Source organism: Solanum pennellii, chromosome 8, assembly GCF_001406875.1.
Source record: "Solanum pennellii chromosome 8, SPENNV200".
Taxonomy (NCBI): domain Eukaryota; kingdom Viridiplantae; phylum Streptophyta; class Magnoliopsida; order Solanales; family Solanaceae; genus Solanum; species Solanum pennellii.
This window is the reverse complement of record NC_028644.1, coordinates 3,531,956-3,547,419: the sequence shown is the minus strand read 5'-3', so window position 1 is coordinate 3,547,419 and position 15,464 is coordinate 3,531,956. Positions and strand designations below refer to the sequence as shown.

Here is a 15,464-nt window from a genome sequence, read left to right as displayed (position 1 = left end):
CCATCACCAATTTTCATTACTCTCAAACACATATTACAAGGAAATATACAAATTTCATACACTAAACAAGGGTTTAGAAAAAATCCACTTGCCTCAAATAGTCGAAAAATCACTTTGGGACTTGAGCCTTTCCTTTTAATTGGAGTTCCAAATAATTACAATCTATTCAAATAAATAATCACAATAAGATTTCATTACTAATATCACCCATATTACTATGTGTTTAGTCTAAACCCAAAAAACTCACTCAAATTTATAATCAATTTCCTTATCTTGCTAACACGTCAACTCTCATATTTTCAAAATCTCAAGTCTAAGGTTTTGTCTCAATATCTGTAAATAACATAATGTGATAATCATAAGAAAATTTCATACCCAAAATCAAGAGTATAACATGTAACTTACTATGAAATTACAAATAGAACTTAAACCCAATTACCAAACTCATTAGCAATCACTCGACATTACCCAATGATGTCCATGTCATTAAGTAAAAAAAACAACAACAATATTTACCCCCTTTCTGCCGAATCACATCATGCAACAATTGGCATTTTTTTCCTCTCACGTTCATAATGCCAACATCCTAATATTACTAATAATATAATTCTAATTAATTAGAATATAGACAATCAATTGCAGCAAAACACAGTTAAGACTATTACCTGGACAATTGTTCTCATCAGCGGTGCTTCCAGGTAATTTTTCCTTTCCTTTCTTAGTTAATTATTTACTAAAAGTGATTAAAACTTATTAATTTATTTTAATATGGGTTAAGTAGTGTAGGTATTAAATAAATAATGGCATTGCCCATTTACCACCAACTAAATAAATAAATTACTTAATGTATACCTATCAATTAAATAACCATAATTATAGAATAATTTTCAAATCAACTTCACCATAATTGACTCAGTACAACTATATAAAACTATAATCTTTTTACAAAATTATCTAAAGATAACTTTTTGGGTCATTACATTGTGGCTCTTGACCGCCATCGCGGAGGTTTCTGTTTATTGTGCATTACGATCGCGTGGGTGGTGGTCGCAATCGCGTAGCTGACAAGTTTTGATAGTCGCGATCACGAGACTCTTTATCGCGATAGTCAATTATGAGTTGATCGGTTTATCCATCACAATCCCAAGGCTTAAGGTCGCGATCGAGATGAATAGTTGATGTGTTATCCACTAATATATTCATCTTTCGTAGTATGTCTTTAGTCAACAATCTGCACTGCACAGCTAACCAAATTATGAATCGATGCCTTGGTTGAGAGATTTTGTTCCAGATGAATTCTGCAATTCTCATCTTCTTTAGACCCCTAACTTATGAATTGTAGCTTGCTCCTGTTGAATATTTTCCATTCGCTGTCAGGACAAGCACGCCTTGTGCATACGACTCCACCATGTCTTTTTTTATGGCATTCAACTTTGTTCCCTTTCATACGCACCCCATGTACCCATCGGACCCATAATGCATCTTTTTTTATGGCATTCAACTTCTTTAATCACGCTTTAAGGAAGTATAAAGATGAATCCCCAAAAACTATGAATAGAGAACAAAACTGAGATAATCACTTGCAATCTCCCTGCATATGACAATTGCTTAGAGTATACAATTGTGATTATATTAGTAATCTTCTTAGTCAATTGGTGACAATCCATTTTGCTCCATTTTTTTGAAGATAATGGTAGCCCTAGGTACCTTATGGGAAAAGAGCCCTGTGCAAACCACAACAATTGATTCCTAGTGTACTCATCCACCCCTGCCATGAATATATGTGACTTATCCATATTTGTAACTAAAGCAGTAACAGTGCTGAAGTGTTGCAATGCCTCTATGATTCTATTAACTGGTGGAACATCTCTTTTACAAAATATCATCAAATCATCTGCGAATACCAAGTGTGTCAGCTTGAATTCCTTGCAGATTGGATGAAATTGGAAATCAGGCAGCTGACTTATACACTTCAACGTCCTGGACAAATATTCCATCAGAATCACAAACAAACGAGGCGACATATGATCCCTCTGCCGTAACCCACTTCTTCCAGCAAAATATCTATGTCCTTCTTCATTCACTTTAACTGTGTACATAAGAGTTGTGATGCGGGCATAACACGGTCTACAAATCTGGTTGGAGATCCATAACCTTTCAAAGCTTTATGTACAAATTCCCAATTGATCATATCATATTCTTTCCTCAAATCAATTTTCATCAAACATCTAGGAGAAGTATTCCGATTATAACGTCTTAATATATCATGACATATTAAGACATTATGTAATACAAACCTTCCTTGAACAAATGCTGATTGGTTATATCTGCCACTATAATTTACAGCCACCTTAAGCCTCGTAAAAATCATTTTTGTGATACACTTGTACAACACATTACAACATGATAAGGTCTATATTAGCTAGCAAATTTTGGTGTATGAACCTTAGGAATTAAGGCTATATTAGTAGCATTAACTTGTTTCAAAAGCTTACCATTACCAAAGAACTCTAGAATTGCTTCTGTAATATACTGTCTAATTACGTCCCAAGTTGATCTGAAAAACCCACTCCCGTAACCATCTGGTCCTGTGCTTTTATTGCAATCTATCTGGAACATAATTTCCCTCACATCCCTACTTGTGAAATCTTGCATTAATGTTAATTGTTGTTCTATAGTGAGAAGAGGGTCATTGCTAAGGAATTCTGTGTAAACAGTCTTCTTCATAGCAAATTCCTTTCCAAGTAATTCCTTATAGAAACTCAAAAATATGGTTGCAGTATCATGCTGATCATAATACCATTCACCTTGATCATCCTTTACTTGTGTTACTACTAGTTGGAGTCTTTTATGTTTTATCATAACAGAGAAGTACATGGTACAATCATCTCTATATTTCAGCCACGTTGCTTGCTTTATTGTTGGAGAAACGACTCTGACATATAAGACGTACGCCTATACTTTTCATATTTGACCTTTTCCACCTCCCGTAATGTTGTATTCAAATGGCTCAGTCTGAAGTTTCTCCTGAACAACTTTTAGTGCGTCTCTATCTTCACTTGCTTCATTAACTATGTTCCTGAAATACTGAGTGTTCAATTTCTTTAGACACGGTTTCAGTAACTTTATTTTTCTTACAACTTTCCACATCTTGCACCCCTCTACATGAGTTTTCCAAATACCTTGGACTATATCTTTGAACAGTGGGTGATGAGACCAAACATTACAATATTGAAAAACTCTCCTTGTTTTAATAATCTGATTCTGCAGATATATTTCACAGGGCAATGGTCACTTATACCTTCAGGTAGATACGATGCTCTACATGACGGCATAGTGTTCAACCAAGCTGAATTAATAAACATCCAGTCTATTTTTGAATATATTCTGCCTCCTTTACTTCTATCATTCATGTATACTTCTATCCTTGATGTGGTAGCTTCATCAACTCACTTACTTCAATGCAGTCTTGAAAATCAGCAACTTCAGGCCATGTAACAGGATTACCTCCCAATCAATCATCAAAATGTAGTACAACGTTAAAATCACCAATCAATAACCATGGCTCGACACAAGTAGAGCTTTGGTCTATTATTTCTCTTCTTTCATCTCTAGAATTATATGCATATACAACTGACACCCTAAATGTTAGTTGCATATGAATGTAGCAGACCTTACTCGTTAACATTTAAGTTGATCCCTCCATGAAATCCACTTTGTAGTAATCTGGTCTCCGGACCAGCAATACTCTTCCATTATAATGTGATTCTAAATCACTTAGGTATTGCTAGCCTCCAAACATTTTACTCACCACCTTATCCATGTTTCTGCTTTTCACCTTCATTTCTACTAGATCTACCAGTCCTGCCTTTTCCTTATTGCAGAGGAGTAACACTTCCTTCTGCTTATTTGGGGCATTAAGCCCTCTCACATTCCAACATAACATATTAACCATTTCCCTAGTGGGGACATGGTTTGACCACCCACATTCTGCCCAGCTTTTGGAGCTAATTCATTCACCTCAATTGATTTGCTCAGAATCTGAAAAGAGTTATTACTCGCAACTTGGAATTGGTGTTGGTTGTGACTCTTTCCTATCTTAAATGGTGTTACCCAATCAGCAAAAGATGATCTGCCTGTCTCCACCTGTTGAAGTCCTTCATGTAGCACTTACTTTATTGGTTCCTTACTTTTTCGATCAGCTTGTTTTCCCTCGTGTACTCTCTGCCTGTCATTTACTCGTATTGGTAGGATTTCTTGCTTCTCATTCTTCTTAGCTTCCCCTATCTTGGCATGATTCTCCCTCCTACATTCAACATTGGAGTGTTCGTATTTATCACAGAAACTAGAATGAGTTGTTTTCCAGTCGTACACCACCTTTTGTTCTATCACTTACGTTCTTGAAGCGCATTGAGTCAGGAAGTTTTGACCCCTCTCGACCTCCTCTAAAATTCTAGAAAAATTAAGGCCTTGTTTCTTCTCCGTGTTTTGATCCGCCATCAAAGGTTTCCCCAACCAAACTCCCAATCTTGCTTAAGCCTAAATGGACTCCAGTACTTAAAGTCCAATCTAGGTAGCTTAATCCAAATAGGAACTGAATTCAATTCCTCTTATGTGAATTCCATCTCAGCAGACCATGATTTGACGATAAATAGTCAAGTAGCGGATGACTGATTTTGTGTTTGAACCTTTGAGGCAAGTGAACTTTTTTATCTTTGTTAAGCATGTATGATCTCACATTTCCTTGTGTTTGTGTTGATGAGAAATGAGAATCGAAGATGTGTCTGACTTGTTCATATTTAATGATTCAAATGATGGAAACGTGTAATGAAAATGTAGCTTGATGATACTTTGTTATGTGATGTATTGAGAATAAATTGAGTGATTGTGTTGATCCATTGTTGATGAGGTATTATGATCGTGTTGTCATAGATTTTGTTATCGATATGAAAATTATCATCTTCTCATTATTTGTTATTTTGTCTATTTGCACTGGTTCTAGAAGCACTATAATGAAATCTATTGTGATGATTATGCAGGGGAAAATAATTTTCATGATGTCGAGGAAAATAGTTATGGTGAATGATAACTATGTTGAAGGGAAATGGTTCCGGCAATTGAGTTTATACTGAGGGAAAATGGTTCTGGTGGATACATGGACTATGTGCGTCTCTCATGAGTTTCAACTTGATATTCGGTGGATGTTTATCGTTAGGATAAACATGCATCACTATATTTAACATTTTATTTTATTGCATTGCACATTCATTACCATATGTGATCTTGTGAGTTCCTATTGTGGAACTTGTAATAGGTAAAGATGATACTTGTGTTGATGATTCGTAACCAGTGAAGTGTTATTATTGTGCTATGTGTTATATAAAAGGTGAACTATCAGATTGAGCTGATTTTATGTAGGTTATAATTGTGGAGGTTCAATTGGAGTGTTAAAAATACCGTATCCTATATTGTTTTAGTTTGAGTTTAGCAGTTTGCTTACTCAGTAGTGTGTTGTTTGATACTCTCTATTGCTTCTACACTTGTATAAAAAATTAAGTCTATATGTAACTACTCCAAACTTTTCTAAAATCTCAAATTGAGCCAATATAAATTTGGACTCAACTTTTCTTTCTCTTTGAAATGAGTCACACCCCTCATGAAAAAAACTTTTAAGAGAATTTAGTCGTGTTTAACTAACTTCGTGTCATAAACTCTATTATCTACAAAATATTGTTATCTACGTTGAATATTTTAAGCACGTCTTGTATCAACTTGATATTTTCCAAGGCATGTTAGACCTAACCCAGACCTAATAACATTGTTTTGCTTATTTTAAATTATCCATTTGGTAAATGCATCTACAATATAAAGCATCATAAGATATCATTTGTAGATTGTTAACAATGTAGGAAAACTCTATCAAATATAATAACTCATTTCAATTATCTTTTGTTACGACTTGATTTCGAAAACTAAGGTTTTAAAGCCGATCTCACAACTTTGGCAATTTTGTTAAGTTTTTTGGAAAAATAATAATTTTGGGAGTTGCCACTTAACTTTTTAGGAAAAAATTAAGAAAAGCATTAAAAAAAAGGAAATTTTTTAAAAAAAACATTTAAATAAACCAGAGCCTGATAAGAGTTCAATTAATTCTCTAAAAAAGGGTTTAGGCATCTTCGAGAATCCGCTAAGACACGGTTGACCGACGGATTTAAAAAAATTGGCTAATTTTTAAAGAGAACTTAAATTTCTTTTAAAAATCTTGTTGAAAACTTGAATGAAAACCTTTTGATACTTCAAAAAATATCAAGAATAAATCTAACTTGAAACTTTTATCCATAGTCAAGTTTTGAACAATACAATCAATTCAAACTCACCAACATGAATTAAGGGACCTTGTTTAACAACTACGAGCTTGTTTAACAACTATGAAAAGATATAGAAAATCCTTATGTCATTCATACAAAGTCTTAAGTTATTTTTAAAATACAACTTATTTATTTTAAGGAACCTGACAATTTTATCCTATTTAAAAATTTGAACTAAATAGTTAGTTAAAACTTATAAATTGGATTCAAAGCTTTTCAATAACTATGAAAGAAATGAAAGGTTCTCAAGTTATTCTAATACGCTTAAATTGTCCAAACTTAAAAATAAGTTTCGAAAATTTAAAGTAAACAAATAACAAAATAGAAGAACCACTCGAAAACCTCCAAAGGATTCATCTAAGTTAATTAAAAGAAAAATCAACGAGCACAAAAATAACAAGTAAATAAACATAAACAATAAATAAGATAACTAAGAAACTTTCAGCCTATAAATAGTCACTTCAAGGCTGAAAATGTCTTTTGCCGCTTTGATTTTAGACCTTTTGACCCAAAATGTTTTATGTTCCTGCTGTGCTATTCTCAGGCTTTGTAAGTCTAAGAAACGCTACTCTTCTAGCCCTTTGAGGTTGCTGCAAATCTGCTGCACTTAGTGAACTTTTGATAGTCCAAAATCATCAATTTTCAACCTTTACAAGGCTACTGCAGCTGCTTGTAGTTACGCGTTTTAACCCAAATATTTGTTTCTCATTCCAGCTCTTTTGAGCCCCTGTTGCTGCTACCTTCTTGGGAGTTTAACCCAATAACATGACTTCTATTTCATGACTCCAAAAGAGGTTGACTCAAGAAGAGGAATATGCAAGAGAGGGGAGTCCAATTGGACTCAAACGAGAGAGTTCATGCCAAGAAAAGAAAGGAAAAAAGATTAACAACAACATTAGGATGATATCGACTTAAGCTTAAGACTCTTAATGACATGTTTGCCACTGCTGAAATTCTTTTAAACAATCAAATGTAATTATCTATCACTGTTTGGGGGAGCAAACTGGAATTAGTATGAATCAAATTCAAAACATTAGAGACTGCCATATTTAAACATGTTGAAGAAACCTATCAACCATTAACTCGAGGAAAGAAGGTAAACAAAATTAAAATTTGGAGGTGTCTGACTGAAATTTCAATAAAAACAATCTAAAGAAGCTGTAAAGCAACGTTTAAAGGTTTAAGATCTCTTGAAACCAAACTAACGACGCCAGTTCACGATTCACTCATCAAAATTAACTACAATAACTACTTAAACAGAATAGTCAAACTCAGATACAAAGCAAGCTCAGCTTCATTGAAAGCGATTAAAAATTTATAAATCAGTCCTCCTATGAATTAGTAAGAGGATTTGAATCATATAAAAGCCAATAAAGAGGCAAGAACATGCTAACAACCTTCATGCTTATTAATCAAACTAATTTAAAGATAAAAATACTGTCGCACCTTGATCTATACAAGTGAGAATCAACAGCTAATCCCAACACATAAACAGACTCAAGCTTATTTAACATTCATCATTTGGACAGAGGCATCTAAAGTTCATACCACCAACAAGATTTCACCTTGAAACAACAAATCATCAGCTACCTAACTTGGATGAGAAGAAAATCAAACATAAATGTGTAATAAGAAACTGAAGCTTAAATGGATATTAAAAAAAAAAAACTTAAGCAGCCCACAAGTTCAAGAGATTCAAGCTTACAAATGCAATAATTCAAGAACAAGATTAGTTTTAAGCTAAATAAATATACATTTTTTTTAAAACCAAAAAAAAGAGGACTCACTGAGGAAAATGACAATTACTGGAACGTACTCAAAATCATACCAAAACATGTTATTAGCATATCTAAGATTGAACAAATATCAACAACTATGAAGAAACATGAACAGAGCTACAGTATCATGCCAAAGAAGCTAGGAAGATTTATGACTATAACAATAAAACAGTCTGAACATAAGAAACATTATTGGCTATTAAAATATCAAAGCAAAGTCTAAACAAAGCAAAGAACACATAAATGGAAAACAAGCTGGGAATTAAACACAAGCATAGCTAAGAAAAAAAAATTACCTGGTTCTGGGCAGCGAATCGAACAACGAATTTTAATGAAGACGATTCCACCTCTTCAACTCGAAAAGCCATTAAAACGTTTAAAAAATTTAAACTATGAAACCAAGAATTTCCAAAAAACATTATGGGTACTCTTTGGTCTCCGAAATTCCTACTATGGGGACATTTATTGCGTGTTGTACGTTTTTGGGTACTGATTTTGGTATGCTCTTGTGATAAATGAACTGAGGTTGGGCTAATTGAAGTATTGGGCCGCAGGAAGTGTTGAAATGGATTGGAGTTGAACTGGATTTGGGCCGAAAATTGTTGGAATGGGAGGAATTGAGTTGGAAATGTTGATAGCTGCCAAATAATGGCCAAAAAATGGTTTTGTCCCAAATGGGTTTAGAAGATTTGGCCAATGGGTTAAGGTTATAGAAGATTGAATATAAGAATATAACCAAAATTGAGCTTAATTAGCTAAATTCGGTCAAATCTTAATCAAGACGAATTTAAACAAAATTAATTGACGAGCTTCTTAAACTTAATGAAATGAAATAATTAGCCTAATTATAAACTAAATTATTTAAAGAAGTATATTAAACTAAACTAATTCAATAAGATACTTACTAAAAATTTAAACTTTTTGAGATATTCAAAATGTTTATAAAATATGCTAATTATATACAAAATTATATATAATATATATTTATATTACTTAAAAATTATAAATATGTTAAAAAACTATTTCAAATATCTTTAAATATTTTGAATTTTATAAAGTTAATTATTTCAAGTCGTTTGGAATTTAAGAAACTCGAAGTTTAATTCCAATCATGGGGGGTCAAAATTGGGTGTCAACACCTTCAAGAAAATAATTAGTTTAGAAAAATATAACTATATAAAAAATTCTCAAAAGTCATAAAAAGCATATTGTGACGTCCCGCCACAATTCCAGCTTAATTCCGCGTCCGGATAGGGGAAAAACGTTCTAGAGTTGTGCGGAGAACTCTAGAACCTTTTGGAAGACTCAAGAAGGCTAGGAAAGGTCCCAAAGTAGTGTAGAATTCTCTAGAAAAGGGAACAAAGTGTAAATATTTTAGGGGCTTGTAAAGTAAATATTAATTGCACTTTGGTCTCTAGGAAGTAGTATAAATAGAGGTGCCCCTCATTTGCAAAGGCATCAAGCAAGTTGTAGCAATCTTCCAAAGCAATACAAAAGCCTTATTCAAAGCTCTCTTTCTTGTTTTTTCTAAGTCTTTCAAAGAATTCTCTTAGCGTTCCGAGTCTTAAAGGCTTTCTTGAAGTTACAAGATCTTGAAAGATTAGTGAGTAAGTCGTCGAAGGCCGCACGGAGTCTTAAAAAATACTCTAAGTCCGTGACAACGTGGTATCAGAGCGAGGTTTGATACTAAGGGAATGGCTACCGAAGGAGATGTAAACGGCACTAGCACCACCAACGTCCGTATGGATGGTGGAAAGAAGAACCGAAAGGGGAAAAAACATAAAAAGGGTAATGAGGAGGTGCTGCCCGATCCCACACCAAGCGAGGCACTAACATCTCATCCACCATCGACTACGCAACAAGTGACGAAGAAATAGGCGAAGACACCATAAATGTCACCGTTGGAGAAGAATGGGTCGCAAGGGTGGAAGTGGCAAGGCAGGCTGTAGAGATATTAGGCCAGCGCATGAACGTGGCACACGGTAAGTTCAAGACCCTTGAGGATTTCACCCTTGAGGAGACTGAGAACATCTGTAAGGAGTTGGAGGGTCGCCAGCGGGCTGAGTTCAATATGAAAGAGGCCATCACTTCCTTGGAATGTCGGCTTTTGGACGCGTTTAGCACGATTGAGACGCTGAAGGCGAAGTGAAAACACTCAAGGAAGGCGTGGAAGTTGGAGGGTCTGCATGAGGCTAGGGTCGAGGCTCCCAAGCCACCTATATTCAAGGGCGTCCATGACGCTCAAGAGGTGGAAAACTTTCTATGGCACTTGGAGGATTACTTCAAGTGTAGTCGGGTGAGAAGCAACGAGAATAAGATTAACACTGCCGTGTTGTACTTGTCCGAGATGGCTATGCTATGGTGGAGGCGCAAAGAGGCCGAGATCGGGAAGGGGACGTGCACCATCAACACGTGGGAGCAATTTCGCGAAGAATTCAAGAAAGCCTTCTTCCCTAACAACGTCGTGTACGAGGTTAAGCGTAAGTTCCGAGAATTGAAGCAAACAGGAAGCATTTGGGCGTACGTGAAGGAGTTCACAACTCTAACGCTTCAAATTCCCAACCTCACCGACGAGGATATGTTGTTCCACTTCATGGACGGACTACAAATTGGGCCAATACGGAGTTGGAGCGGCAGGTCAAGACCATAGACGAAGCCATCACACAAGTCGAGTCCTTGACGGACATCAAGCATGAATGACATGACAAGGCGAAGGGCAAGTATACAAGAAGTAGTTATGCCAAAGGTGGGGGAGATCGTGGTCGAGGCAAGGAGCAACAGGCACACCCCAAGCAACACGACCCCCACAAGCCGAACAACAAGCGGTTCGGCGCCAGAATTACACGAAGAAGCGGACTCAGACCAACAAAAGAGATGGATGCTACATATGCGGTTGACCGCACAACTATGCCAGGTGCCCCGAGATGAAAAACCTTGGTGCCATCCTACGTGAACGGAAGGAGAAGGACGCACAAGAGCAAGTGCAGGACGCGGGCATGATGCAGTTGGGCATGGTTAGATTATGCGGTGCGATAGCCAAGCAAACCGAGAAGCCAAGAGACTTCAGCACGCAGCATGTAGACATCTCTATAAATAGACGACCAGCTCGTGTCATGGTAGAATCTGAAGCTGAAGCAAATATCATGACCAAGACGGCAGCAGAGAGGTTAGGGCTGAACTATGTGCCAAGCAACACCCCTTCAAGACTGTCAACGCCCCACTGATTCCCCTGTGTGGGGTCGCCCAAGGAGTAAGCATCACGTTGGGGAAGTAGCAAGGAAAGATGAACTTTTCCGTTGCTCCTCTAGATATATTTGATATCATCCTTGGGCAAGAGTTCTTCCAATGCTGCCACACGATGATCGACCCCTACCTCTAACGACTCATGGTCATGGAGCGGGAAGGGTCATGCATAGTACCTCTAGTCAAGGTGCCGAAGAAGGAAGGACATGCCCACTTATCGGCCATGCAGATTGTGAAAGGCCTAAATAAAGGAGAACCGACGTTCCCAGCCACCATTGCAAGTTCGGGAGAAGACAATGGTACTATGGAGTCCTTGCCACTGATCATAGAGAAAGTCCTTGAAGAAAACAAGGACGTGATACCGGATGAGCTGTCGAAGACTCTACCTCCGAGGCGAGGTAGATCACAATATAGAGTTGGAGGTAGGAGCCAAGCCACCGCACATGCACCTTACTGTATGGCTCCACCCGAGTTAGAGGATCTAAGGAAGCAGGTGAAGGAGCTCCTCGAGGTCGATCAAATCCGTCCATCCAAGGCACCTTATGGCGCGCCAATGCTATTCCAGAAGAAGAAAGACGGGTTGTTGCGCTTATGCATCGATTATCGGGAGCTCAATAAGGTCACGATTAAGAACAAATATCCTATCCCGCTAATTGCAGACTTGTTTGATCGACTTGGGGAGGACAAGTACTTTACCAAGATGGATCTTCGAAAAGGCTACTACCAAGTGCGCATCGCGGAGGGGGATGAGCCGAAGACAGCGTGCATGAATAGATATCGAGCATACGAATGGTTGGTAATGCCTTTCAGCTTAACCAATGCACCCGCCACCTTTTGCACGCTGATGAACAAGATATTTCATCCCTACTTGGATCAGTTCGTGGTAGTGTACTTGGATGACATAGTCATCTATATCAACACATTGGAGGAGCACATGAAACATTTGAGAAAAGTCTTCCAAGTCTTACGGGAGAACCAACTCTATGTCAAGCGGGATAAGTGCGAGTTCGCCCAGCATGAGGTGCACTTCTTAGGCCATTTTATCAATCAGGGCGAACTACGGATGGACCAGGCAAAGATTCGGGCGATCCAGGAGTGGGAGGCGCCCACGAAGGTGACCGAGCTGCGATCCTTCCTTGGACTTGCGAACTACTATCGCAGGTTCATCGATGGCTACTCTGCTAAAGCTGATCCGCTGATCGAGTTGTTAAAGAAAAATAAACGTGGGTTTGGAGCGAGGAGTGCCAAAGAGCTTTCGAAGTCTCAAGGCCGCAGTGACGAAAGAGCTGGTCTTGACGCTGCGCGACTTGTCCAAGACCTTCGAAATACATATGGATGCCTCAGACTTTGCCATTGGGGGAGTCTTAATGCAAGATAGACACCCAATAGCATTCAAGAGCCGCAAACTAAACGAGGCCGAACGACGGTACACGGTGCAAGAGAAAGAAATGACCGCCATTGTGCATTGTCTACGCACGTGGAGACACTACTTACTAGGCTCCAAATTCCTGGTCAAGACCGACAACGTGGCCACTAGCTACTTCCAATCACAAAAGAAGATCACCTCGAAGCAAGCTAGATGTCAAGATTTTCTGGTCGAGTTCGACTACGTATTGGAGTACAAGCCAAGAAGAGGCAATGTCGTGGCCGACGCACTAAGCAGGAAGGCCGAGCTTGCTGCCATCACTACAGCTCACTGTGACATTCAAGAGGCAATAAAGTATGGTATGCAACACGATCCAGAGGCCAAGAAGCTGATGGAATTGGCGTCCCAAGGCAAAACCAGATGCTTTTGGGTAGAAGATGGCCTTTTACTCACCACCGGCTGAAGGGTCTATGTACTGGGTCTATCAGGCGGCGCATCAAAAGGATTGGACCAGACTCCTAGACATGGGACAATTTTCATATAATTTGCAGAGGAGTGAGTCCACCGGGCGCACACCATTTGAGTTGGCGACAGGCCAACAACCCTTAACTCCGCATTCGTTGCCGGCTGCTTTTGAGGGTAAGAGTTTGGGTGCCTACCATCTTGCCAAAGGATGGGAGGAGCATCTTGACATTGCCAAGTCCTACTTGGACAAGGAAGCCAAGAAGCTTAAAAAGTTCGCCGACCGAAAGCGTCATCCCCCTAGATTACAAAGAAGGCGACATGGTCCTGATAAAATTCAATCCGAGACAATTCAAGGCACTAAGGGGCGTCCATCAATAATTAGTGCGCAAATATGAGGGTCCGTTCAAGATCGTTGCCAAGGTGGGAAAGATTTCGTACAAGTTGGAGTTACCTCTACACTATAAGATCCATCCGGTGTTTCATGCGAGTGTCCTCAAGCCGTACCATGAGGACAAGAAGGATCCTAGCCAGAGCCGATCGTCCATCAAAACTTAGTGCGCAAATATGAGGGTCCGTTCAAGATCGTCGCCAAGGTGGGCAAGATTTCGTACAAGTTGGAGTTACCTCCACACTTTAAGATCCATCCGGTGTTTCATGCGAGCGTCCTCAAGCCGTACCATGAGGACAAGGAGGATCCTAGCCGGAACCAATCACAACGGGCACCCATTACTGTCACCGCCTCGCATGACCGAGAGATTGAGGCTTTCATAGATTATCAAGCCAAACGGAAGCGAGGACAACAAGCCAGCGCCATGTTCCTTCTGCATTGGAAGGGACAAACTCCAGAGGAGGCCACATGGGAGAAATATGAAGACTTGTGGCAATTCAAAGACAAAGTCCAGGAGTTTCTGCAGCAATGCGCCGCGATCGTCGCATCATCAGGTTGGGGATCATGTGAGGTCCCGCCACAATTCCAGCCTGATTCCGCGTCTGGATAGGGGCAGAGCATTCTAGAGTTGTGCGGAGAACTCTAGAACCTTTTGGAAGACTCAAGAAGGCTAGGGAAGGTCCCAAAATAGTGTAGAATTCTCTAGAAAGGGGACCAAAGTATAAATATTTTAGGGACTTGTAAAGTAAATATTAATTGCACTTTAGTCCTAGGAAGTAGTATAAATAGAGGTGCGCCTCATTTGCAAAGGCATCGAGCAAGTTGTAAAGCAATTTTCCAAAGTAATACAAAAGCCTTCTTCAAAGCTCTCTTTCTTGTTCTTTCTAAGTCTTTCAAAGCATTCTCTTAGCGTTCCGAGTCTTAACCTTGAACTTACAAGATCTTGAAAGATTAGTGAGTAAGTCGTCGAGGGCCCCAAGAAGTCTTAGCGAATACTCTAAGCCCGTGACAATACACTTACAATACAATATAGTTTACTCAAAGTCATAGAAGTAAGTATACACTGACTAAAAAATATAGCTTACCTATACATAAACTATACACTGCAATACACTCAAAAAGCTAAAAATAACTTATATGAAGTATTCACTGATTATATTTGAAGTATACACTGACTATACAATTACGATCAATTTAAAGTCACCTCTAAATAGTCCTGAATTTTAAGTATGATTTTCTATCGTTGTTTAGAGTCTTTTGATATTAATTTGCTTAAAATAATTCACATTTGTAGTATATATATTTAAAAAAAAAATAAAGAAGGAGAATAAAAAGAAGATAAGGAGGCAAAAACAGAATAAAAAATAAGAAGAAGAATGAGAAGGAGAAGCACAAAGCATAAGAACGACAACGACAATGACATAGGTTTCAAAAAGGAATATCTATATTTTTTGTAATTAAATTGAACGAAAGGCCTTCTTGTGTAATTATCTTTTTATATAATAATTCATTTGGACGGTCCATCCATCTATGGATGAAGAGATGTGATAAGCTCAACTTGATATCTATAATCTATTGCACGAATTACCAAAATTACCTATGAATTGTGTTTTTCGATTTAACTAATAGAAATAGCCACCATGCCATGAATGAATATTTAACTAAATGCACAATGATAACTCCGCTCCTCTTGTAGGTCAAAGCAAGCTCTATAGTTGTCATAACTGTCTCGAGATAGAGAAGGTCATCTTAGACTTACAAATCAAAAAAAAAAATGTAGGAATTCAAATAAAAAAAAGGAGATAATAGACTAGGAAAAGTTCAAATAGTATCAAAAATTTATTTGCCTTCAATAT

General features: G+C 38.0%; 1 long non-coding RNA gene across 1 annotated transcript; it reads left to right on the top strand.

Moving 5' to 3' along the window:
* Positions 1-970: 970 nt before the first annotated feature.
* LOC114078340 lies at positions 971-5,408 on the top strand. Its single transcript, XR_003579951.1, has 2 exons — positions 971-2,138; positions 5,040-5,408. It is a non-coding gene; the product is annotated as an uncharacterized LOC114078340 (long non-coding RNA).
* The last annotated feature ends 10,056 nt before the right edge of the window (positions 5,409-15,464 follow it).